The sequence below is a fragment of the Ipomoea nil genome, unplaced genomic scaffold (genome assembly GCF_001879475.1).
Source record: "Ipomoea nil cultivar Tokyo-kokei standard unplaced genomic scaffold, Asagao_1.1 scaffold2338, whole genome shotgun sequence".
Taxonomy (NCBI): domain Eukaryota; kingdom Viridiplantae; phylum Streptophyta; class Magnoliopsida; order Solanales; family Convolvulaceae; genus Ipomoea; species Ipomoea nil.
In genome coordinates this window covers 925,728-952,287 of record NW_017618766.1, presented here as the reverse complement: position 1 = coordinate 952,287, position 26,560 = coordinate 925,728, and the positions used below count along the sequence as shown (strand labels likewise).

The 26,560-nt window shown below is 34.2% G+C and overlaps 2 long non-coding RNA genes across 3 annotated transcripts; both read right to left on the bottom strand.

The window, feature by feature from the left end:
* Positions 1-3,072: 3,072 nt before the first annotated feature.
* LOC109151983 lies at positions 3,073-3,723 on the bottom strand. Of its 2 annotated transcripts, XR_002049318.1 has the most exons (4): positions 3,635-3,723; positions 3,488-3,555; positions 3,325-3,381; positions 3,073-3,160 (listed from the first exon to the last, which is right to left on the bottom strand). It is a non-coding gene; the product is annotated as an uncharacterized LOC109151983 (long non-coding RNA). The 2 variants fall into 2 exon arrangements; XR_002049317.1 differs by lacking the exon at positions 3,635-3,723 and having other exon boundaries at positions 3,488-3,560.
* A 27-nt stretch (positions 3,724-3,750) lies between these two features.
* On the bottom strand, positions 3,751-4,689 carry LOC109151984. Its single transcript, XR_002049319.1, has 2 exons — positions 4,640-4,689; positions 3,751-3,964 (listed from the first exon to the last, which is right to left on the bottom strand). It is a non-coding gene; the product is annotated as an uncharacterized LOC109151984 (long non-coding RNA).
* Between the last annotated feature and the right edge of the window lie 21,871 nt (positions 4,690-26,560).

The window sequence follows — 26,560 nt, the reverse complement described above, 5'->3', positions numbered from 1 at the left end:
GAGAGTTAATGGTTCAGATGAACTACCATGAAAAGCTTAAATAATATTTAGAGTTGTGGAGTATGAATATTATTTTAGTTTGGTAGAAAGTAAGTTGGGAAATTTGATTTGGAACCGAAGCTTAATGATTCGTTGGTGTTAACGAATCGTTAATTAGTTTTAACGAATCAATGCATTAATCAATTCGATGATATCGAATCAAGTTTGACGAATTGTTGTACAATTTGTTAAAATTCGTGTTAATGCACACTCCGTTAATTTTCAAATGGTTTCGGTAAAGGCTTAACGAAAATTTAGTTTCGTGCTTTGCCTGGACGCGTGAAATGAATTAACGAAAGTTGATGGCCCTATTGTTGATTTCGTTGGTTGAAATGAAATGGTTTCGTTGGTTGAAATGAAATGGTTTCGTCCTTATCATTGAGGTTCACGAAACTTTGCATGGTATGGTTTGCATCTTTCGGCCAAGTGAATTTCACGTAAGCTTATTTCAAAAGCCTTTCTTTTGATTTATGTTTGCATGCATTGTATGTTCATGAATCTAAGTTTCAGCTATATGGCTTCTTTCCTCAATTTGGGTTTAATATGTCTGCATGCATGTAAAGTATAAATATATATTATTTATTTATTACTTTCAAAAAATATTATTTATTTATTATGTAGCATTGCATGGTTTCTACATGCATTGAATAATAAATATATATATATATAATATATATTTTACTTTGTTATTTTGTATGCAGTGCATGAACCTATGAAGGTCCATATGATATGAATATTTATAATATTCAATTATATATTTCCCATGCTTGATATATCAGATAAGATATATCTTATGGAAGTTAAGTTTTAAATTTAAATAATTAACTTCCATGTAACTTCTCCAAACTGTTATATTTACATCTATAAATATGTGGAGAAATGTCTGAAAAGGAACATGCAAAATTTTGCATTATACTGAGATATTTCACAGTACTGCATTTCAACAGGAAGTTCTTAAACAAGCAACTTAAAAATTTCATCATCTTCTTGTATCCCATAAGATTAAATCTTGAACCTTGTTGCTTTATATAAGGGAGATTTAAAGCTTATAGGAAAGTGATCACACGCCTGAAGATCTCGTTTCCTCACTTCCCTATCATCAAACACTCCATATTTTTCTAACATACTACACTCAACTTTTAAAGACTTCTTTTTAATTTTAACAATCGCACCCCAAGTAGAAAATAAATAGAAGTTATCAAGAAGTTGGGAGAGCGTCAGACGGCAAATTATATTATGCACCGCGTGTCTTTTTTTTTTTTTTAAATGAAAATAAACAGTGTTTGTTTCCGCCGTTTCGCACCCTTTTACAAAAAGTAACTCTGTTATTTAGTGTCATTTTGTATACACTGCAGTTTCAGTTCAACACAACTACAGTTTCATTTCGATATAACTATAGTTTCATTCAATATTTATAGACTCAAATATGTGAAAATGTTATTTAATTTTATTTTATATACACTATAGTTTCATTAAAACACAACTACATGATCATTTTGATATAATTACAGTTTCATTGTACAATATACACTCAAATATGTGAAATGTTATTCAGTTTCATTTTATATACACTGCAGTTTCATTTCACTATAACTACAGTATCATTTTGATATAACTGCAGTGTCGGTTTAGATATACTGTAGTGTCAGTTGGTGTTTAATACACCAAACAAGCGGACTCCGTTAACTCTAACGGCGGACCGTTTCTTTACTTAAAGAAAACGACGTCATTTTGACAGTGTCAGTTTAAACACACTGTAGTGTCTGGCGCGCGGTGCATAATCGATTATGCACCGCGGTGCATAATATAACGACCCGCGTCAGACTGAAGATCTTAAGGCCGCGTATTTGATCCACGCTCACTGCATACATATTCCGAGTTGAGGGAGGATTAGAATAGAATATATAAAATGTTAATGAATAAAATGTTTTAATGCTTTAATTTTATAAAATATAAAAATTTTATTATTTATCTAAAATATATATTTCTTTAAAAAAAGGGGAATTAGTCTTTTCAATTATATTTTGATTAAATATACAAATAATTCAATTAATCAACCTAAACATATAAAATAGAGTTCTACTATGTACTCCCAAATTCTATTCCCTTACTTATACTCCATTACATGGCAAACAAAGATTGGATATTTTCATCATATGAGTCTCAGGAAATGTGTCTAAATAAAAAATTTGTGAGAGGGGGTATAATTTGGGAGTAAGAAATAGGAGTACATGTAATATTTTCCTATAAACTATGCTTCAAGTGTCATGTTTTTAAAAATATTTATTATAAATTTATTTTGTTAGCAATTAAAAAAACGCACTACAAGAAATTTGTCCATTAGTGAGAGGTAAAACCGTCACTAAAAAATCAAAAACCATCATAAAAGACTTTTAATGACGGGAAATTTATCGTCACCACCCGTCATTATTCCTTCCGAGATTAAAAACAAATAGTGACGGGATATAATATCATCATTAATTAGCATATAGTGATGGTATATTTACCGTCACTAAAATGTTCTTTTTGTGACAAAGAATTCCATCACTAATACAACTATTTACTAACATAATTTTCTCCCATTATATTCTTATTGTGATGGGAAGTCCGGTCATTAATAATACTATTTACTAACAAATTTTTCCCTCATTATATTAGATTTTGCCCGTCACTAAAACTTATATTTTAGTGTCAAATATTGTTTTCTAATTTTGTATATATTAAATATTAATTTTTGTAATACATTTTTTCATCACTAATCGACATCATGTTACATTGTAACTATAAATAATGTATTGATAAAATTTATAATTTTTACCATAATGCAATCAAAGCAAACTCGATCAATATATTCAAAGACTTCATCACTACCAAAATGAAATGTTCTACACAATTTTGTAAAGACTAAAAGCAAAAAAAAAAACTAATTATAACAAATAGCCATAGTAATGTATATATCAGTTGGCTATTTTGAAAGATAAGACTATACAAATAAACATGTTTAGTTTGAACATTGAAATTTTTCAACGATTGCTGACATCAATAATGAGACTGTCCTTGATAGAAGAATCATCATCATCTCTGGCTAGCAAATTTTGTAGCTCTATTAATGCCTCAAAACCTAAAAAGATAAAAACCACTACATGTGAGGACCTTGTCCACTAGGCGAAGAGGTTCACTCAAACAAAAATAAGGTTAAAAAGGAGAATCAGTAACAAGATTATCCTACAATGGTCCAGATTTGGAACAGAATAAAAAACTATGATGGAAATAAAATTACTTCACCTTTCTGTATATTACTCTTGCACAGCTTTTCTAGTTGCATTTCAGATCATAGTAGCCCTGTAAACAATTTTCATTCAGATGCATTCTCTAAAAGCTAGGAAACACAACTATCCTCTAACCTGTATGTCTCTACATTAAAAAGCAACTGCATAGACTAAAGTACCTGGAAACTTGTCTTTTAAGAGACTAAGAAAGGGTGTACAGAAGCTGTGTCCAACATTCTTCAGCATCCTGTTGTCATTTGCAATATGTCAATGGCAGCATTAATGAGTTGAATGTAATATGGTAATACCTAAGGATTTTGCAAAACCTGCTGCATGAAGATACCATCGTTGAGCTGGCCAAATTGAGGATATTCCTTATGTAATACCTGTGAACATGACAATAAATGCAAAATAATTATTCAATATTCCAATTTGTTAGAACAATCATCTTCTACAAGTATGTAAAGTATTTCAAAATACACAAGAATTCATCATCTACTTCAAAATACTATACATTGAACAATTCCAATCACCAAGCCTAAATATTCACAAAGTTTTAATCAAAAGCATACCTACTTTATATAACTTGATACACAATTTGTCCATTCAGAACGCACTAGATCAATATCCGTTTTGTCGTAAACAGCTTGCTGGAACTACATGTCGAAAATATATTAATAGTAAATATATAAGTACTCAGCATGAACATTATGTATAATAAAAATAATATACCCTATATATAAAAATAATGTACCTTTATGCATAAAAAGAATTACACTATGCATGGTCTACACAGTTGTGTAGACCATGATCCACCAAATAAGCATTGTTTATAAGTTTTGTACTTGAACTAACAAATATACATAACTATTATTAATGTATCTACAGTATTAAATGAAGACATTTTGGAGGAAATGATAGTGAAAAGTTGGAATTATTACTAATAGGAAATTAATAGGACAAATGAAAAAAACATTTGATGGTGAACTTTAAAAAGAAATATGCATAACAATTGCCAGAAGTGGAGATGGGAAATCAGATGCAAAACAAATTGATTGTTAAGAAAAAACAATAAAAGATCCATCAAACCAGATGATGAACTTGCTATTGTTTTATGAAATGAACTCAAATTTCCCTTCAACATATGCACACCAAACAGAAGGGAGAAAAATATGGATGGATGGCTAAATAAAATTAAAATCAAAGAAAACAAATGGATTGTGTGGGAACTGAAATAAGTTAAGGGAATAGAAGAAGTGGGATGGAAGCCAAACAAGAACACACAAGCTATGACTCTGCCTACAGAACACTATGGGAGTTGAGAATCCAACCTCACCTGCAACTCCTTGATCTTCATAGAGAGTTCAGACTTTTGGTCTTTGTAATTCCAAATCAGGTATTCCGGATCAGACTTCATGATGGCTTAGTTACCATTTTACATAATACAATTAAACATCAGTTCAAAAATAAAAATTAAAGTTAAAATTATTATCATACGATCAGGAAGAAAGAACACTTGCCAACTAAAAACAGGTCACCATAACCAAAAATGTCAGAGTTGCTCACACTACTAACAGAGCCACAGTAAGATCATTCACATGACCCACAGTAAGATGATTCAGATGTGCTAAAGTGAACATGGAACATAATTTACGTATTAAGTGTAGAAAGAACCCACCAAAGAAAAAGAAAAGACAGAAATGTGATTTTGCCTACTAATGAAATCAATTTTAGCAACCTAGATAGTGTTCAGCTGCTAATAAACTAATCTCTCCAATATTAAAGGCAAGCTAAGTCATATAATTTACTTGCAACTCAATATTTTTCTTTGTACATTAACTAAAGTAGTTTTGAGACCTGGCCAGGGAATCCCTCTACCAAAAAAGCACTATGAAAACCAACCACAGAACTTGAATTCAGCTCAATTTAATCATAACTCAGAACTACACTATTAACCAAATATAAAATCTTAAACACAGCTGTGGTGACTAGTAAAATTTCATCAAACAATCAATAGTTTTGATGGTTGGGAACACTTCCCTGCTTCCGTAAATGCGAGTTCCAAAAGTTCTTTATATCATTGTCTGTTCTTCCTGGCAAAAAGGAGGCTATAGCAAACCACCTAATACACAATGCAAGAGCTACACAAAGACTGCACAGACTGAAACATCCAATGTTTACCCAAGAAAATGCATCAATCATGGTACAATACAAGGTAAACCCTAACCTTAAGAATGGGAAAATCACACTCAATAAGAAGAATGAAAACCAAACCTGCAAGAATAACCTATTTTCCACCGTACGTCATAACCGTTGCCAAGCAAGAAGAGACTGCCACGGCCGTCGTCCAAGCAAGAAGAAGTTACTGATGTCGTCGCCTAATCTGTTGCCACTATAGCCCAAGAAGTTGTTGTCGTCGTCGAGCTTCAAGACAATGGAGATGGAGGATAGAGAGAACACCGTTGTGCTGTTGTTGCGGCCGGAAACAACAGAGGGAGTTAGGGTTACTTGAGGGCTGAGTGTGAAGCAAACTGGCAGAGAGAACAGAGAATCGTCGTATATATTTTCCAGTAATTGCCGCCATTTTTGGAGAATTTTCATTCATTTTAGTATTGAGAAATTCCCAAATTTGGTCCTAACTATTACACATTTGCACCTACTTAGTAAGAAAATTGCCTATAAAATTATGTTCAAGATGGCGCCCAAATACAAAATTTTTGGTGGGAATTAAATTTTAGTGAAATAATTTGCAAACATCAATAGTGAGAGTAACAACATTTTTCATATCAATAGTGAGGGTATATTTTTAAAATAAGTATAAAATTAAAATTTCGTCACTAAATCATAAACCTTTAGCTAGAGTAATTTTTAACCCTCACAAAAACTATGCAAATAATACATTTAGTGAGGAGTTTTTCTACCCGTCACTAAATTTTTGTCACTAAAAACTGTTTTTCTTGTAGTGACGTTTAACCAACTACTATGTAGTGTGATGACACCTCTATTAATATTCTAAATTGGTGATTACAGGATCGAATCTTGGTGGTGGGTCGGGAGCCAAAGAATATTTCTCACGTCATAATAATATATGAAAAAGTTAGTAGAACCTATAAAACTTGGTGTATAATACGGAATTAGATTATAAATCTATAGTATATATAAAAACAAAATCATAAACTTTAATTTCCTGCCCAATTCTTAAAAAATCTCGCTTTCTAATCAAATATATTTGTTTTTTACTTTCCTATTCGTACTATAATTCTATGTTAAAATTCCTATTCTAATATTATAAAATAGTGTAATACAATTCCTAATAGAATATATTGTTTCCTACTTTCTTATTCGTCTATAATTTTACATTAAAATTCCTATTCGTAATACAATAGGACAATATATTCTATCTTGGCACTACAAATACTCCATGGGTAACTCTTTGAACGCACAAAAAAATAAATTCCTATTCTAATCAACACTGATAAACCCAGTTAAAATCAAACTCAATCTCCCAACTCATGTTGTACTCAAACACTCCTAAATCACCTATAAAGAGTGAATTCCATTTTTGGTCCTATTGTTATAGGGACTTTTCCAATTTTAGTCCACCATAATTATTTTTGCCACATTGCGTCCACTATTATTAAAAGTGTTCCAATTTTAGTCCACTTTAAGATTTTTCGTAGACTAAAATTGGAACACTTTTAATAATAGTGGACGCAATGTGGCAAAAATAATTATGGTGGACTAAAATTGGAATGACTCCTATAACAGTAGGACCAAAAATGGAATTCACTTACCTATAAATATAGCCCAAAACTCAACACTCCATCACCACGACTGAAATAGAAGATTGAGGAAGAGCAATTTGGAGCATTCCATTCTATTAACTTTAGTTTCTATAGGTGAAGTAAGGATTACAAGTTCCGTTTGGTGATTATGCAGTTTATGTTTTTTAATGTTGCATTATAAAATGCTAGATTTATGTTTTAGTTTCCATTTATATTTATTTATTAACTGTTATCTATTATAGTTGTTTCTCTTGAATTTCCACATATTGCAGAAAGTATTCCAGCCAGGCAGTGGTGATCGATCATCATTCTCAATTTTATTGGGTAATAACAGATTAACAGTTTCAATCTTTTTTAAAAATCTTATTTCAATTTGTATAACTAATTTCTTTTATTATAAGGTTGATGTTGAGGCATAGTGCTGGATTGAAGAATAAAGTGCTGACTTAGAAGGGTTCAAGTATTGTGTAGCTTTTTCCTCTTTTATATGTATCACATTTTACAATAGGTTTCAAGTATTCTGTTATATACAAATCTGGCTTTTTTCAAGTGTATTAAGATTGATTATATTATTTTGAACAATAATATTTAGGAGATTGTGTTCTTCGATCTCCAGTACACTGAAAATTATTCTATTGGATTCAAATAACTTAATAACTTTTTCAAAAAAAAAAAAAAAACTTAATAACTTAATGTATCAATAGATTGGGAATGGTGAAGTTGTGAGTGATAGTTCAGTGGTAAAGAGACGCCTTCTGAATGAGTTCTCATCAATCCAAACATCAAAGAACAAAGGGCCTCTCAGTGTTAAGCTTGAAGGAAACTCATCGATTATAAATTGTGTGGTTGAGGTGTCTGTTCTGACAATGATTCCTAGTGGAATTTTATCTTTTATATATGTTATTGTCCATTTAAAAAAATTAAACAAAAATATACAACGTCGGTTATTAATAAATAACAAACGTTGTAAGTTATTTAAAACAATTTTAAAAATATCGAGACGTCGATTTATTTAAAAACCGACATTGTATATGTTTATTTCCCGTATTTTGTTATATTTAATTATTATTATAGTACAACATCGCTTATTTGATAAAAATCGACATTGTATGTTTTTCTTTAAAAATTTAAAAATTATATGACGTTGGTTTTTTAACCGACGTCGTATCATTTTTTTTAATGTCTGTTTGAACAGCATCTAATTTTAACTAACGTCATATGGTCTAAATAATCGACGTTAAAAGTCTTTTTGTGTACTAGTGATAAAATTCAAAGCCCATCCCGCCTTTTTGGCTGAGCGGGACGGGACGCAATTGTTATGCCATGGAACCGGGTTCAAAACGACGACGTTTTGCTTGAAAACGATGCCGTCTGAATTTTTTTTTTTTTTTTAAATTGCTTCCTTCATTGCCGTTAATCTTCAAAATTCGTTTCTCTATATTTATAATTTTTGAACTCTATATTCACAATTTTAGAACTCTATATTCATAATTTTGGAACTAAATTTTTACAATTTTAGATCTCAATATACAAAATTACAGAACTTTATATTCACAATTTTTGAACTATATATTCACAATTTTTGAACTCTTTAACTCTATATAGTATATTCACAATTTTAGAACTCTATATTCACAATTAAAAAACTCTATATTCACAACTACAGAACTCTATATTCAACAGTATAACACAATTTTTGAATCGATATTCACAATATTTGAACTCTATATTCACAATTTTTAAACTATATATTCACAAAAGGAATGCGAAGGGTTACCACGGTCAATTATATTGTTGCAGTTGCAGAGTGTTTGTCTAAATGCGGTTACATTTTAAAGGAATGAAAGAAGATTGAAAAGGAAGTCGAGACATTGGGACCTCTATACAATGATACCGAGCACTTAAGTAAGCTTACTTTATCTTACAATCAATTGCCACATGATTTGAAAGTTTGTTTGTTTGTTTGTTTGTTTTTTTTTTTTTTTTTTTTTTTTTTTTTTTTTTTTTTTTTTTTTTGTAATTATCCAAAAGACTTTAAAATCAATGTGAAAATGCTTATTAGGATATGGATTGCTGAGGGATTTGTGAGGCAAATGGAGTATAAGGGATTTGGGAGGCAATTGGTGAAGGATTTAGAAGAGGAAGGTTACTGCTATTTAGATGGTCTTGTTCATAGTGGTCTAGTCTCAATCAGCAAATGGAAACACAAGATGGCTAATGTTTGCTAGATACATAGCTCCTGGCCTTATGGGACTCGAAAAGGTTTAGGATTGCTATTAGACATGTTTGTAAATTTATGCCGTTGGTTAACTTTATACTCGCATATGTTGAATTATTACACACTCTTTACTACAAATAACCCTCGCTCTCTTTTCTTCTTTCAAGGAGATTATGTAAAGTCGGTATCTTGGGTGATTGATAAAGAAGCAAAACTGCCTATTCACTATGAAGAAGCGGAGACATTGGGTGAAGTAGTGGGCCATTTTATAGCTTGGCCAAAGAAACCAGTGGAATTGTGTTCTGCACCTGATGTGCATGATGAGGTATGATAAATATGTATTTTTATGTCTATTATAAAACGTATGGATAAACAATCGATTGCCCAAAAGCTTCCCGTGATGCATGATATTGATCCACACACATTGACTGCTGACGGCAGACAGCTATACTGCATTGTAAAGGGTTTAAACAACCATGTTACAATTCGATTGAGTGATGAGATGTTGATGATCAACGATTATGATTTGTTTCTTTTTAAAGAAGAGATGTTACGTTTTCTATCAATGGATACAATCGATGTCTCTTGCGTTCTATTCTATATGCGATAAGCTCCTTATTATCACTTACTTATAAATCAACTTTTGTTTATTGCCTTATTTAATTTATGGAAATCGCACTTTTGGTCCCTCAATTAGTATCACATATGCAATGTGATCCTCACTTTTCAATTTGGACAGAATTGGTCACTCAATTATTCCACCGTTAGTCAATTTATTCCTTCTGTGAGTTAATCCGTTTAACACCGTTCACATAAGGACTAACTTGACTAACGGTGAAATAATTGAGGAACCAATTCTGTCAAAATTGGGAAGTGAGGATCACATTGCATATGGGGCACTAATTGATGGACCAAAAGTACGATTTTTCCTAAATAAAATTTACATTAGTTATATATATAATTTGAGGAAATCACACTTTTGGTCCCTCAATTAGTGCCATATGCAAAGTGATCCTCACTTCTCAATTTGAAAAAAAATTGATCCCTCAATTATTCCATTTTTAGTCAATTTAGTCCTTAAAAGATGGCTTAAATTAAATTATTGCACAAGATCCCTATTTTTTTCAACACCTACCATGTAACTACAATAACACAACTTGCTAGTTTGTCTATAAAAGGAATAGTTCAAAGTTCAATCCTTGGGCAGTTAGCTTAGCTTGTCATAAGTCCGACTCTTAGTTGAAAGATATTGCATGCTTGATGATAATGTTCACCAACCACTGGGTAAAAATATGCACATGCGTTGCTCATACTTTGCTCAAAAGTGTACTGCATTCATCAACACACAATACAAAATTAAAAAAAAAAAAAACAAAAACAAAAAAAACAGATTGCGAAAATTATAGAAGTGCAAAAGAGATGGACCTGAAGAGTGCGGTGAATAATATAATATCGAAACCATCATATCCATAATTGTGTTGTTCTTCTTGGATATTCTTGGCACAAGTCAAAAGTGCAGGCTTACACCTTTCAAAGTCAATTGATTGGAGAGAACTAATGGTTGAGAAAGAACTTGAGATCTGTTTCAATCTGTCACAATACTTGAGGACTAGCTAGGCGCTCAAGCACGAACTCATCATCAAAGGCATTCCAAATCTCGAGTTGTGCGTTTTCAAGCAGCAAAAACTTTAATCGACGAAATCCCCCTTCAGTTGGTTCCAACTCGGGCCTATAGAAAGCATCCATTTTTAGTTTGAGAACCTCTAGTCTAGGCAACAAGGCAATTGTTGCTATGGCCCTGTTTGGTAAAATAGTTAGTCTGTAGGTCAATTTTGATTTATTTGACCACTATTAAATCTTTGACTTGGTTAAAACATCAATATAAATGTTTGGTTAAATTGCTTTTTGTAACTCCAAAATGCTAAAATTCAAAAAAACTACTCAAAACAACTTTTTCAATTAGCTTTTTTGAGAAAAGAATTATACCAAACAGCTATCAGCTAACAGCTAATTTATCAAACACCTTTCTACAATCAGCTAATATTATCAACTAGTTATACCCTCTAATTAACCTAATTAGCTAACAGCTAACAACCATTTACCAAATAGGGCCTATATTATCCTTCCAGGGATGATAAGTCTTGCTAAGTTTCAGCTTCCTAAGGTTATAGGGAAGTGCATCTATACTCGGAAGGGACATATGGTTAGGACCTTGCCACAGTGGTTAGCTTTCAGCTTTAAATGGACAACATATATATTTTCTTTTACCTCTCGATGGTCGACTCTTTTCTATAACTGCCCGGCGATCGACTCCTTTCTCCCACCTCTCGGTGATCGGCTTATGTTCCCTCTCTCCTCTAAATGGTCAAATTTCTTAGGGAAGTGATCGAATTTCTTATGGAGGAGGTAAGTGAAATTGCACCGTGAATCTTGAATGCAAGATGTAACTTATATTTCTACTTGATTTTATGTTATGCAACAATCGCGTTCATTAATTAGATTTGTTAATCAAATGTAAATAACAAAAATTGAAAGCATAAAACAAAACAATAACACAAGAGATTTGTTACGCAGTTCGGAGCGCTTCTCCTACGCCTGCAGGGCAACTCACGTCAGCCCAATATGTTAACCAAGATTACAGGGGCTTTGTATGACTCAACCACATACAAAAAGGCTACAGCCTAATACACCATCTTAATCTTCAAACATCTATGTTGGAGAAGGGGACATGCATGCCGAAAACTAACTTCAAGCTCTTCACGCCAAATGTAGCTTCTTGATTAATCTTTGTCTAGAAACTTCAACTCAATATATAATAATAATTAAATCAATATACGATGAACCCTCTCAGAATAGGCAGTCAGCTCCACTCAATAAAATAATGTATAATAACTATCAGAATAGGAGTAATATAGAGCTTCTCAATTGTGCTTTTTCCTTCGTCAAACTTTCGTCCAGTGAAGGTGAGAATGCTTCCCTTTATATAATAAAACCATCACAACCAACTTTCCATAATTATATCTATTCATACGCCATTCCCCAATGCAAATTAATCCATACCACAAATCTTTCACTTACCACTTCAATGCCATACTGTAACAAACTCATGCAAAAATAAATTCCTTAATTAGCACCTCTAATTAACCAAGACCACTTGATTAATTTTTCAAGTTTGATTTAATTTGATTTACTGTCCAAAAAACCTGAAAGCTTCCAAAAGAAATTTCCTTGTATAATATTCATACCTTTTTTATAGGAGACGGTCCACAGTTCATATGATAATTTTTAAAATAAATTCTAATTATTTTGTCAATTAAATTAGCTAACATAAAAGGGTTTAATGTGTATCATTTGTACACTTACAATCCCCCCCTTTGGCAATTTAATTGGCAAAAACTACTGCATATATACTTTGGGCAAACAATAAATTAATCTTTTAAACAATTTTATTAATAACTTGCCCTTAGTATATTTGCTTGACATAAAACCTATGTGTTAGAATTTATTGACAATTACCAAGACACTTTGGACCATTCTCCATCCATAAGGCTTCATACTCAACAAGCAAACTGATAATTCCAATAGAGTACCAAATAGAGAGATAATAAGTAGAAGCCCAGAATACTAATAGAAAAATAGACAGTTAAGCTAAATAAAAGCTTAATCATCCAAATAAAGAAGCTGTCAATGAAGCAAGAGAAAATACCCAGTTTACCAGATTTTCCAACCCAAGGCATACTTCAACCCATAATGCAACCGAAGTCAATATGCCAACACAGAATCCGTAATCCATAACCAAAAACCATATACTCCCCCTTAATCAAAAAACCATATACTCCCCATTAATCCAACCATATTCCCCCTTTTTGTCAATAAATTGACAAAGGTGAACATCAATAGTGGATTGAGTCTGTCGGAGTGCCCTATGGGACTGAACCTGCATAAGAAGATTAGATACAAAACGAGAAAAGCAGAACGTGATAACAATTTTAACAAATAACATATAAGCACAAGTCAAGTGGGAGCAGATTAAGTAGATAAAACATACCAAGTAATAAACGCATTCAAGCACAAATTCGTAGCAAATAACACAAAAAGCACACAATTGGGTCACTAAAAAAAAACAGACTGGTAAATAAGACAGTAAGCACATTCAGGTAAAGCATATTCAGCCAGAGATTCAAATAGAGCAAAATCACGCACAGATTCAAATAAATCAACTACAGGCAAGAATTCATAACAGTTAGCACAATAAGTATACAAGCAAACACAGATACGGTCATGACCTGACCAACAAAACACATTCACATATTGTGCAAATATTAAACAAATTGCATCGAATTTTCATTCAAGTAACCACAGAGAATTCAAAGATGCAACACAAGAATCACCAATAAAATAACCTAAGCAAAAATAGGGTTATCGGTTCAAAAGCACTCAAAACAACGCAAGTAGAACATTTAGTAAACGCATAGAAAACAGTCAAGAACAAAACACAAAGAATCAATCATAGAGAGACACACTCCAAAAAAAACATATATGCAATGTGAGAGCATGTAGGAACAGAACCATTAATTCAAAAGATAAATTCCATGATCCTGAACCAGATTCTATCACATATGCAGAATATTACACTGACAAAGATGAAGAATTGTCAAGATTTGATGAATGCAAGGATATTGAAGTAGAGGGCACCAAATTAGGTAAAGGAACACATAAAAACTCAGCTTTAGACATAGGAATATTTGCAGGTATTTCACAGGACACATTAGACAATGACACCCTAAAATATTCATGGAATATAATCAACAAAAGGAATTAGAGAGTAATGAACCTGTAGACCTTATCACCAAAGATGATGGCAAAATTAATTTTGAAGATGGATGATCTATTGTGGCCGAGACAGAGGCAGCAAAGCTGTTTTGCATGTTTATGATCCCATGATCGGCGGTAGTGCGGCTGGGCAAAGACGGTGAATGCAGGCGGTGGCGGTGGTAGAGGCCTGGGTCGCGACATGTCCGTCGGGAAGTATTTACATCCACAATCTGTGAAAAAGGTGGAGTCGTCGAGGACTTTTGCGGCTGGGCGGTGATGGCGGAAACCATAATTTCCTCTCCTCAAGAGTACCTGAACTGGGATCTCCAATGATATTTTGTATTGTATGATCTTTCTGGATGCGTGTTGGAATGTCAATATCGTCTTGATCAGTATTAGATTCTGATTCTGGTTCTGGGTCAGGTTGAGTTGGCGTGGGTGATGGCGTAGGCGACTCTGGATCTGGTTCAGGAGTTTTAGAACGGTTTGCATCAGGTTCTGTCACTGACTCAGGTTGTGAAACTTCAACAATATCATTCGATTGATCATCAATTACAACATTTGTAGACTCCATGATGGTCTTGGTCACTTTGTTGTATACACGATATGCCCTGCTGTTCGTTGAATAACCGGGAAAGATCCCCTCGTCGCTTTTTGGTTCAAATTTTGCAACAGGATTTCTATCCTTCAAAATAAAATATCGTGAGCCAAAAATGTGAAAATATTTAATATTCGGTTTCTTACCTTTCCATAATTCATACGATGTTTGACTTGTGCCTGATCGAAGATAGACTCGGTTGGGGATGTGACATGCGGTGTTTACAGCTTCTGCCCAGAATTTTTGAGGTAATCCTTTGGCGTTGAGTAGGACTCGTCCCATTTCTTGAATGGTGCGATTTTTTCATTCAACGACTCCATTTTGTTGAGGTGTCTTTGGTGCTAAATACTTGTGGTTAATTCCTGATTGATTGCAAAAGGCATCGAACAAGTTGTTTTCGAATTTCCGTCCGTGATCACTTCGAATTCGAATAATAGGTTCATTTCTTTCCTTTTGGAGTTTCAGTCCCAGTGTTTTGAAAGCTTCAAGTGCTTCGGATTTTTCCCTGAGAAAGATTACCCACGAAAAATGTAAAAAATCATCAACACATACCAGTATGTATTTCTTACGTCCAAAACTCCTTGTTTGAGTATGACCAATGAGATCCATGTGGATCAGTTCTAGGCAGTGACTTGTGTTTATGGTATGTTGAGTTGGATGAAATGATTTGGTCTGTTTCCCAGCTTGGCAGGCACCATAAATGGTTGATTCGACTTTCATCTTGGGTAAACCACGAACACCTTCTATCTTCATTAGTTTATCAAGTAGTCTGTAACTCAAATGCCCCAGTTTTAGGTGCCATAGCTCAGCTTCATCTATGCTGGTCCTGCAACAGAAGATATGTTAGTTAGAATATAGCAATTGTCAATTGACCTTTTACCTTCCATAACGCATTGATTTGTTTTGTCCAGGACACTGTAGTTATTTTTGGTGAAGCACACGTTCCAGTTTTGGTCACATAGTTGACTTATACTTATGAGATTTGCGTGAAGTCCACTGACTAGCAATACTTTTTCTAGTTTTGGCAGGCCAACTACATTTAGCGTGCCTATGCCAGTGACCTGACCTTTAATTCCGTCACCAAAGATAACTTCACCTTTGCTTGCATTTACGTTACTCAGAAATTTGGCATTTCCTGTCATGTGACGGGAACACCCGCTGTCAAAGTACTATTTCTCTTCTCTTCCTGCACTTTTAGAGTGAAAAGAGACAAACGAAATATAGTCAGTCATTTTAACCCAAATCTGTTTTGTAAAGGGTTGGATGTTCTTGTGCCTGAACTTCTCGATTCTTTGATCCTTGTAGAAGTAGTAGCATTCGGGTATGGTATGGCCACGCAACCTGCAATATAATAACATACGGGGTTATAGAGTTTGTAATGTTTCTTGTTTGACCTTACTATACCACTGTTATGTTTCATTGAGCTAGATTCAGGAATGTCTCCTGGATCAGGTCCAGACACTTTGATGAATACCGTTTTATCCTTTGAGTTGCTTCCGGTGAAGCCCAAACCAAATTTTGCAGAAGTTTTTCTTCCATAATCAAGGATTTTGTCAAGTGTTGAAGTGGTGTCCATCATTTGGATTTGTCATTTGTAGGTGCTTAGCTCTTGCTTCAGGGTCTGCACTTCCTGTTTCAGTTTCTCTTCTCGGTCAGCCGCTTCTTTAAGAAGTACATCCCTATCAGCTATTTGAGTTTGATACACTTTGCTAGCATTTGTTACCATCCCTATCTCACTCGCTAATCTATGATTTACTTTTCGTAGGGCTTCCCATTTGGGGTACAACTTATTAAACTCAACTTTAAAAGATAAAGCATTTAATTCTAAATCTTCCACTGAGACATATTCACCTCCCTCTGAGTCAGCTCCTTCTTCAAGTTCTGAACATCCAGCAACACGTGCAGTAAAAGCAACAAAATTACCAGAGACTTCTTCTACATTAGATCCAGTTGTTTCAGCGTCAGATTCGTCGTCACTCCAGGTAATGGCTGACATAGACTTTTTGCGTCTAAGATAGGTGGGACACTCCGCTTGTACATGTCCAAAGCCTTCACACTCATAGCACTTGATTCCTTTATTGTTAGATTTTTCTTTGGACTGCCCTGGACGTGAGACAGACTGCTTGAAGTTTGACGTACCTGTCCTAGGACCAGCTTTGGATGACATTGTTCCTCTTTGTGGATTTTCGTTGCGTGAATTATTTGATACCTGTTTCAAAATTTTAGAAAATTGTTTAGTAAAAAAAAAAAAACAACTGTATCATCACCTGGTTCGTCTAAATCAGATACAACATTATTTCCTTCAGCGGTAAAAGCTACATTTTTTTTGTTTTTTTCGTTTTCGTGTGATCAGTTAAAATTTCTATTCCATAGGTTCGAAGATTTCCCATTAACTGAGTAACCGTTTTGTTCTCCCAGCCGTCGTGTTCCTGAATAGCTGTGACTTTCTTTCTAAACCTTGGTGGTAAGGACCTCATAATTTTTTTGTAACAAGTTTTGCTTGTGCATGGAAAAGGTTCATCGAGGACCATCGCACGATTCGCCAGTTCCTGTACGCGTGTGTGAAAGTTCGTGATGGTCTCATCCTCATTCATTTGAAGCTCTTCAAAGTCGGACTGGACCAGTTGCAGGTTTGATTGTTTCACTGACGTAGTTCCTTCGTAAGTTGACTCAAGAGCCTCCCACGCACCTTTACCTGAATCAATACCTGCAACTATAGAAAACTGACTTTCATGCATAAGGGAGTAAATCGTATCTAAGGCCTTATCGTTATATCCATCATTAGTTATTTCAGTTCGAGACCATTCGGTTTCAGGTTTAGTTACTCGCGTTCCATCATCACTGGTACTGGCTATAGTCGGATGAGTCCAACCTGTCACCACGAACCGCCATACTGCATCACCCTGAGCTTTTAGATGTGTACGTGTGCGAGCTTTCCAATAAGCGCAGTTGTCGCCGATTAGCCGGGGAAGAACCTTAACACGATCCATTCTGTAACACTCAACAACCCGTGAGATTGAACAAATTAACAGAATAAAGAAAAGCAATAAAAGCCGCTGAAAGCTTGAGTTCAAGATGCACGGAATAGCCAGATCGACAAACTAATAAATTGAGTCTGAAGGCTCTGATACCAATTGAAATTGCACCGTGAATCTTGAATGCAAGATGTAACTTATATTTCTACTTGATTTTATGTTATGCAACAATCGCGTTCATTAATTAGATTTGTTAATCAAATGTAAATAACGAAAATTGAAAGCATAAAACAAAACAATAACACAAGAGATTTGTTACGCAGTTCGGAGCGCTTCTCCTATGTCTGCGGGGCAACTCACGTCAGCCCAATCCACTAGATGTTCACCAAGATTACAGGGGGTTTGTGATGTACGGGAAAGAGATGGTGAGTAACGGGTGTAAATTGTCGTTCCGTAAGGGATTGGGACTATGGCACGTACTTGAGTGACAACTAAAATTCTAGGCACCAAAGTATTGGAGCCCACAAGAATCCAAGCAAATTCAAATTCATGGTTGGGTAAAGTCAACAATTAAAGGGTAAAAATCTAGTTAAGACAATGCAATTTAAACACAAGTAAAAACACAATGATAAAAGATGGGCTCAAATTAGGGGATGTTGCCTTCTAGATGCTTTAACAACTTAGGTATTAGGGGAGAACATCAACCAAGGGAACATAAGGGCAAAGCACATAAAAATCCTAGCTTAAAGCCATTTTCATAAGCTAAAGAACAAGGATTAGAGCAAGGCTTGCCCCACTTTCGTGGTGTATCAAGTCCTAGCTCTTAAAGCACATAAGCATTTAGGCCCCCAATTCTTCCCTATTTTCATAGAAAGAAAATGGGATTTGAGAAAGGTGAGGCTTAAGTTCTTCACCCAACTTTCATTGTGGAGAAGAACTATCCAAAAGTAAGCTAACAAGAGTTACGTACCAAATATTAGCAAGATTCAACATAAAACCAACTCAAACAAATGAACCCTAGGTTGGGGTTCTTCCCCCTTATGCAATAATCACCTATTTAGCATCTAGGTTGGCAATATCACCCTAATCCAAGCCCAAAAACGAACTACTCACACTTCATAAGCATAAATAACAACAAAGAACAAGAAAATATCATAAACATTGCACAAAAGCTTAAAAAGAAGAGTAAGAAACTTCTCTATTGAAGATGAAGATTTTGTGGTTGAATCCCACTCCAATCCATGATTACAATCTTTGTAGATGAGTTAGAGATGAAATACTAGACTAATCTAAGCTAAGGAAATGAAAGGAAGTGAAAGATATGTTTTTGGGGTCAAAAATCCCCTTTTAAATGAGCAAAAACGAGCTGAGAAAAGATGCAGAGGACTGGCCACGGGCGTGGCTTCACCCGTGGACAGAAAGGCAGTGTGTACTGCCCAGTGGCCACGGGCGTGGCCACGGCCGTGGCCATACCCGTGGCCACCAGGCAGTGATCTTCCTGTGCACTACGACTGTCTTCTAGGTACTTTTCCACCCTCGAAGCGTTTGAATTAGCCTTTGGTGCTTGAATCAAAGTTGTAGCCCTTCAAGTTAGCTTTCCAATGATATAAAAATCACTTCAATTGGACATTTTTAGCTCAAGATATGATCCAAATACTATGATGTCGACGTGCAGGTTGGGAATTGCAATGCATTGATCTTTTGCTTCTCTTTTGCTTTGGTTTGCTCAAATGACCAAGACCATTCAAAGCACCACCCTTAGGCTTCCTTGGAAATGTTTTGTCCATCTCCATAGCTTCTCCTTGGCTCCCATGGACTCCTAATGCATCCAAAATGCTCCATTTGACACCAATGTCCACCAAAATGCCTGAAAATACTCATCTTTGTTTCCAAACAAAACTCCTTGCAAAATAACACAATTTAATCATAATCTCATAAAATTTGGAATGATCTATAAGCAAAATGACTTAGTGAAAGGGAAAAAATATAGACAAATAAGGACTTATCAGTTTGTATGACTCAACTACATACAAAAAGGCTACAGCCTAATACACCATCTTAATCTTCAAACATCTATGTTGGAGAAGGGAACATGCATGCCGAAAACTAACTTCAAGCTCTTCACGCCAAATGTAGCTTCTTGATTAATCTTTGTCTAGAAACTTCACCAACTCAATATATAATAATAATTAAATCAATATATGATGAACCCTCACAGAATAGGCAGTCAGCTTCACTCAATAAAATAATGTATAATAACTATCAGAATAGGAGTAATATAGAGCTTCTCAATTGTGTTTTTTCCTTCGTCAAACTTTCGTCCAGTGAAGGTGAGAATGCTTCCCTTTATGTAATAAAACCATCACAACCAACTTTCCATAATTATATCTATTCATACGCCATTCCCCAATGCAAATTAATCCATACCACAAATCTTTCACTTACCACTTCAATGCTATACTGTAACAAACTCATGCAAAAATAAATTCCTTAATTAAAACCTCTAATTAACCAAGACCACTTGATTAATTTTTCAAGTTTGATTTGATTTAGTGTCCAAAAAAACCTGAAAGCTTCCAAAAGAAATTTCCTTGTATAATATTCATACCTTTTTTTTTATAGGAGACGGTCCACGGTTCATATGATAATTTTTAAATTAAATTTTAATTATTTTGTCAATTAAATTAGCCAACATAAAAGGGTTTAATGTGTATCATTTGTACACTTACTATAAGAATTTTTGCCTTAGCTAAATAATGCGCTTATGGTTGTACTGTTTTTCCCTTAGATAAGATTTTTTCCACTAGATTTTTCTTAGTCTAAGGATTTTAATGAGGCAACCATTGTAATCTATGTCCCCTATACTCAACATTGACTTAAAGGGGCTCACCATGGACCGTTAGGTTTAATGGTTGCGTCCAAAAGGACCACCATCCTAACGATCACACCCATTCGAGGATGTGTTAGCAAGGAGAAAAAACTAGTCGAAAAGAAAGGGGGACTTGATATTTTGCCAATAAGCTACAGAATGAGGAGCAATCTGGTCGGAAGAATACTTGGCTTTTGGAAGCGGAGAACTACTCAGAGAATTTATTTTTGAGAGATACTTTTCTGAGACATCGATTTCACGATGTAACAAGGACTCCCAATATGAGGGTAGTCTAGGATTTCTATTCCATATAGGGCTCCTAGCCCAAAATATGTATAAATAAACTCCCTATACATAAGGAAAGGGAAGCAATATTCAGCAATACAACACTTATATATTCTCTCTATATTTCCATATACTCGTTATTTTAACGATCGTGTTTGCCAGCGGTTGATTGGCCGAAAGTCATAAAACCAACACCCTTGTTGTGATTGTAAAAATCGATAAAAAAAAAAGAAGGAAAAAGGAACAGTTGTACTACCACATTGCCGATTGCATTTTCAATTTTCCATTTACAACAACACATCACAAAAAATAAGCATATTATATCATTAATTGATATGAAACATATTGATCTATGAAAAACTAATATGAATATACAAATTATAATTCACAAATCAATGTTTGCCATTTGAGCATCTATTTTGTTTAAATGTTCTTCAAGAATCCTTGTTAGATACAAAAACATTCCTAAAAAGACATAGTTCATATGTTGCACTGTTGTAGAAATATGCAACTAAGCATATAAATATCACTATAGATTGATTACATAGAAAGATAAAATCAATTTCTGACTAGCAAATTAACATTTAACCATGAAGTTGAATACAAGTAGATACATGTTTATAAATCTTAGAAAACTAACAACTCTTCGTTACAAATGAAGAGAATTACTCCGTAGTATATATGAAGATTTAGGCCCTGTTTGGTAAATTGTTAGCCTATCAGCCAATTTTGGCATATTTGACCACTATTAATTGTTTGACTTGGTTAAAAAATTAACTCCAAAATCCTAAAATTCAAAAAAGCTGCTCAAAACAACTTTTTCAATTAATTTTTTAGAAAAGAAATTATACCAAACAGCTATCAGCTAACAGCTAATTTACCAAACACATTTCTATAATCAGCTAATGTTATCAACTAGTTATACCATCTAATTAACCCAATCAACTCTTATCCAACAACCATTTACCAAACAGGTCCTTAGTAGAGGAAATTTGAGAAAACTATATGAAATAACAAATATGTCATTCAATAATTTGAAAATTTAAAGTGCATCGTTAATTTTAACTGAATTTGTTAACGATGAATTAAAGCTGCCACTTTATACATAATCAAAAGAAAAAAGTTTGTATAGAGTAATAATTATTGAACTGAATCTACATTAGAGGTATAATTAAAAGACAAAAATCACAATTTTCCTAAAAACAAATAATACATTTGGTTTTCAAAAAAAATAATACATTTGTTTCTATCCATTTAAAAATAGGAAATGAAGAAATGAAAAACTAAAGAAATGTAAAATTGTAAACGTAAACTAACATGTCATGTGTTCTTACCAAGAAACCAAAATAAAATAATTAAAAGAATAGAAATCAAAATAAAGAATAAGTCCATCTTTGATCCGGGCCTTACTTGCGTTGTGGATTTTGATTTAAAATAATCTTCAGTGTAGTTACATATTCTATACTTGCAGTTAATAATTTTTTGTGCATGTAAATAAATTAAAGAGACATAACATTATGTTAACAAGTAACAACATACACATAACATAATAACTACAAACAAATAAAACGGTAAACACATAATATGATAAAAGTTACACAAGCTCAAATATGATAAAACTCATATAAGTTAAGAATATTCAAAGTATAATAAATATGAAAACAGTTCCATGAATCGTGAAATTGCCATGCTTATGAAAGGAAAATGCATGGTCTTCTCTCAAATATTATATATTGGTTTTGCTCCTAATTTTGTTTGAGCAAGAAAATGAAGAAAAAAAAAGTGTGGCTTCACTTTTTTAGCTTTACTAAACACTTTCACAAAGAAAAAAAATCTATTAGAGAATTTGAGAAAAGAAAATTGAGCATCTAATTCAATTTTTTTTTTTATAAAGGAGTTATTGAAAATTCTCTATAAAAGAAATATAATTTAAATGGATGATCAAAAGAATTAATTTTATGCTAAAATTGCAATATTCATATAAAAGATGGCTTAAATTAAATTATTGCATAATATCTCTATTTTTTGAAAACCTACCCGATGGGGACATGGGACTCTGGGGTCTATTTTATTGTATAAGTGTTGGCCCAATGGGGTAAAGAAAGAAGCATGGAGCAAAATAATATAAGAGGGAAAATTGTAAGAAATGCCCCTCTATAATATGTCAATTATCAATGTCACCCCTGAATTATGAGTAGTGTAAATGTTGCCCCTCAATTATCAAAATGGTGCACATATAGCCCCTCCCGTAATGGACCTGTGGTTCCCCACCGCTGTCCATCGCTGGTACTTTGAATCGAGAGAGGGAAAAAACAACTAAACTACATATTTACTCCGACTTAACGGTGTCGTACACTAACGGGGACTCTGGGGTCTATTTTATGAATGTGCAGTATTTTTTTTTTTTTTTGGAAGTTATGAATGTGCAGTATAGAAATTATGAATCTACAGTATAAAAATTATGAATCTACAGTATAGAAATTATGAATCTACAGTACATAAATTATGAATGTGCAGTATAGAAATTATGAATCTACATTATAAATTTTATGAATCTATAGTATAAAAATTATGAATCTACAGTATAGAAATTATGAATCTACAGTATAGAAATTATGAATCTACAGTATAGAAATTATGAATGTACAGCGTGTCCACCATGCACATGGTGGACATGGGTCCAGGGCATAACGCTCTGATGTATTACCATGGTGTTCAAACCCACAACCTCAAGCATAACAACACAAGTTCCAAACCAATAAGCCACTCAAAATCTTGTATACTAAAGGGCAGGAAGCTCTACTTATGCATGGAAGTGCCCTGGAAGCAAAGTAGTGGTGGACACGTGTGCGGCCAAGAATGAAAACTATCCGATGCCGTCCATTTGTCAACCATCCCTGGTCTGAGTTTTCTCTCTCCTGTCAGCACGCCAGTTTTCAATTCCTAGCGAAAATATTGTTATTTATTATTATTTATTATTCTTAGACCATTATTTGGATTATAGCTTGTATTATTTATTTATTATTTGGGCCGCCATTTTGGGTGACTATCTCGGGCTTTGTATGCATTCTTTTGGGTCTAGCACCTCCGAGCTAATAATACTCAATCGTTATACCCTGCACCACGGCGCACATAGAACTGTGCGCCCCGCACCTCCCAAAGCGACGTCGTTTTAGGAGGCGCGGTAGGGAGTTGACGTGATTATTTGTATTTATTTATGCAATTATGTGTGTTTGTTTATACAATTATGTGTATTTTTTATACAGTTATGTGTGTTTGTTTATACAATTATGTGTATTTTTTTATACAGTTATGTGAAACGACGTCGTTTTGCATCAGGGCGCACAATGCAATGCGCACCCTGGTGCACGATATAAATTGCCAATAATACTACTATTTTCCTACCCCGTTTAACCGTTTTATACCTCTATACCCGATTTATGGTGGACTCAATTCCGATAGAAACATCACTACCAATCTACCATGTTAAATATAATACTAGGCAAGTACGTACAACAACACAACTTTGGGAAGGAATAGTTTGAAACAAGAAACAAGAAGCTGCTTATTATTAATTATTGGCCTCTCAACGTGCATACGAATAACAATTTAAGTTGCTCATAAGTGTACTTACTGCATTCAATCGATCAACAGATACTGCATTCCCCCTGCTCCTGGGCTTCAACCACTGGGCTCCGTGATATTATTCTTGAAATCCCTAGTTCGCTCATACTTTGCTCAAAAGTGTACTGCATTCATCAACACACATAATATAAATTTTTTTTTTTAAAAAAAATAAGTAAGGAAATTATCAGAGTGGAAAAAAGTGCAAAAGAGATGGACCTGAGGAGTGCGGTCAATAACAGCAAAACCATCATCTCCATAAGTGAGCCGTTCTTCTTGGATATTCTTGGCACAAGTCAAAAGGGCTGGCTTACACCTTTCCAAGTCAATGGATTGGAGAGAATTAATGGTTGAGAAAGACCTTGGGATCTTTTTCAATCTCTCACAATACTTCGGACTAGACGGTCAAGCATAGGGAACTCATCGTCAAAGGCATTCCAAATCTTGAGTACTGTGTTTTCAAGTTGTAAAAACTTTAATCGAGGAAATCCCCCTTCAGTTGGTTCCCACTCGGGCCCATAGAAAGCATCCATTTTTAGTTTCAGAACCTCTAGTCTAGCAATTGTTATGCCATGGAACCGTGTTCACCATGGATGGTGAACACGGTCCCATACGACGTCGTTCCCTCCAAGGTGGAGTAACGGTGCCCATAAGTGGCACCGTTATCTCCCACCAATCATATTTAAAAAAAAAAAATTAAACGCGTGACTTTTCCTTTCCATTTTCGCATTCGCGGTTTCACTTCCGCTTCACGCAAGCTTCTTCCACAATTCTCTCTGCTCTCTACTCTCTGCAGTTTCGCGTTCGCCATTTCCACCATTTTGATCATTCTCGCAGTCTCTCTTCAACACTCATTCTCTCTACTCTCGTACACCATTTCCCCCATTCTCGCATTCCTCTTCACACACAGTAAACAACGCTTCGCTTCCTCCATCATTATCAAAAGAGAGGAACCATTCTCTCCATCGCTCATTCTCACACTTACTTCACTTATCTTACAAGTATTATGTACCTGACGTGTTCATAATCTAGGGTTTTTGTATCTTGTATACATTTTGAAATTTATAAATAGGGTTTTGAATGTAGTGTTATGAACTTATGAATGTATATCTGTAACATTATGTATGTGTAGTTTAACCATTATGAATATGGAACTCTGAAATTGATTTTTAGTTTGTGAATATATGGTTTTAAGATTATGAATGTATAGTTATAACATTATGGAATTGATTATTAGATTGTTTTTACTGCTGTTTATTCAGTATCTATGCAGTTTTAAATGTCCATAATGTCTCAACTTTTATTGATACTCTGTTTCTCTTATGAATTTTCTGATATGAGATTATGAATTTTCTTATATGAGATTATGAATTTTCTGTTCTGAGGTTATGAATTTACAGTTATGAGATTATGAATTTTCTGTTATGAGATTATGAATTTTATGTTATGAAATTATGAATTATATGAATTGTTATTGATGGAAAATATATTCTTTTCTGTAGAGCATGGCTGAATTTATTCGGCATTCCCCATCCCCCTCTGCTTAAATAAAGAATATATTTCCATCAAACTCATTTCAATTTTGTACTATATTATATGTTGTTGTATACAAGTTAATTGCTTTCTAATGTTTTTAATATCAGCAATGGACTATGTTCCACGAAAAAAGACGCGGGGGCAAAAAACACGAGCAGTCTTGAGTTCACAAGCTGCCAAGCCATCACAACCCCCCGCTGAGCAGCACAACACTGTAGTGCAAGCTACAGATCATTCACAACTGCCCCTGAGGAGCAGAACCCTGCAGTCCAAGTTAAATCAAAAAGCAAAAGACAAAGAACAACACGAGCCACATTGGATTCACAATCTGCTGAACCATCCCAACAACAACTTGAGCAGCTACTCCGTAATGAAGTAATCAGAGAGAAGAGATCAAAGAAACTAAATGATAGGAGAAAAGGCAAAGCAACTAATGTCCAAGATCAAGTACAAGAGGAGGAGGAAGAGGAACAATAAGGTAATGATGAGGAGCAGAGTGGTATTCCCTACTTTAGCACAAGAATGGGGCCAAAGATCATGTTTAATG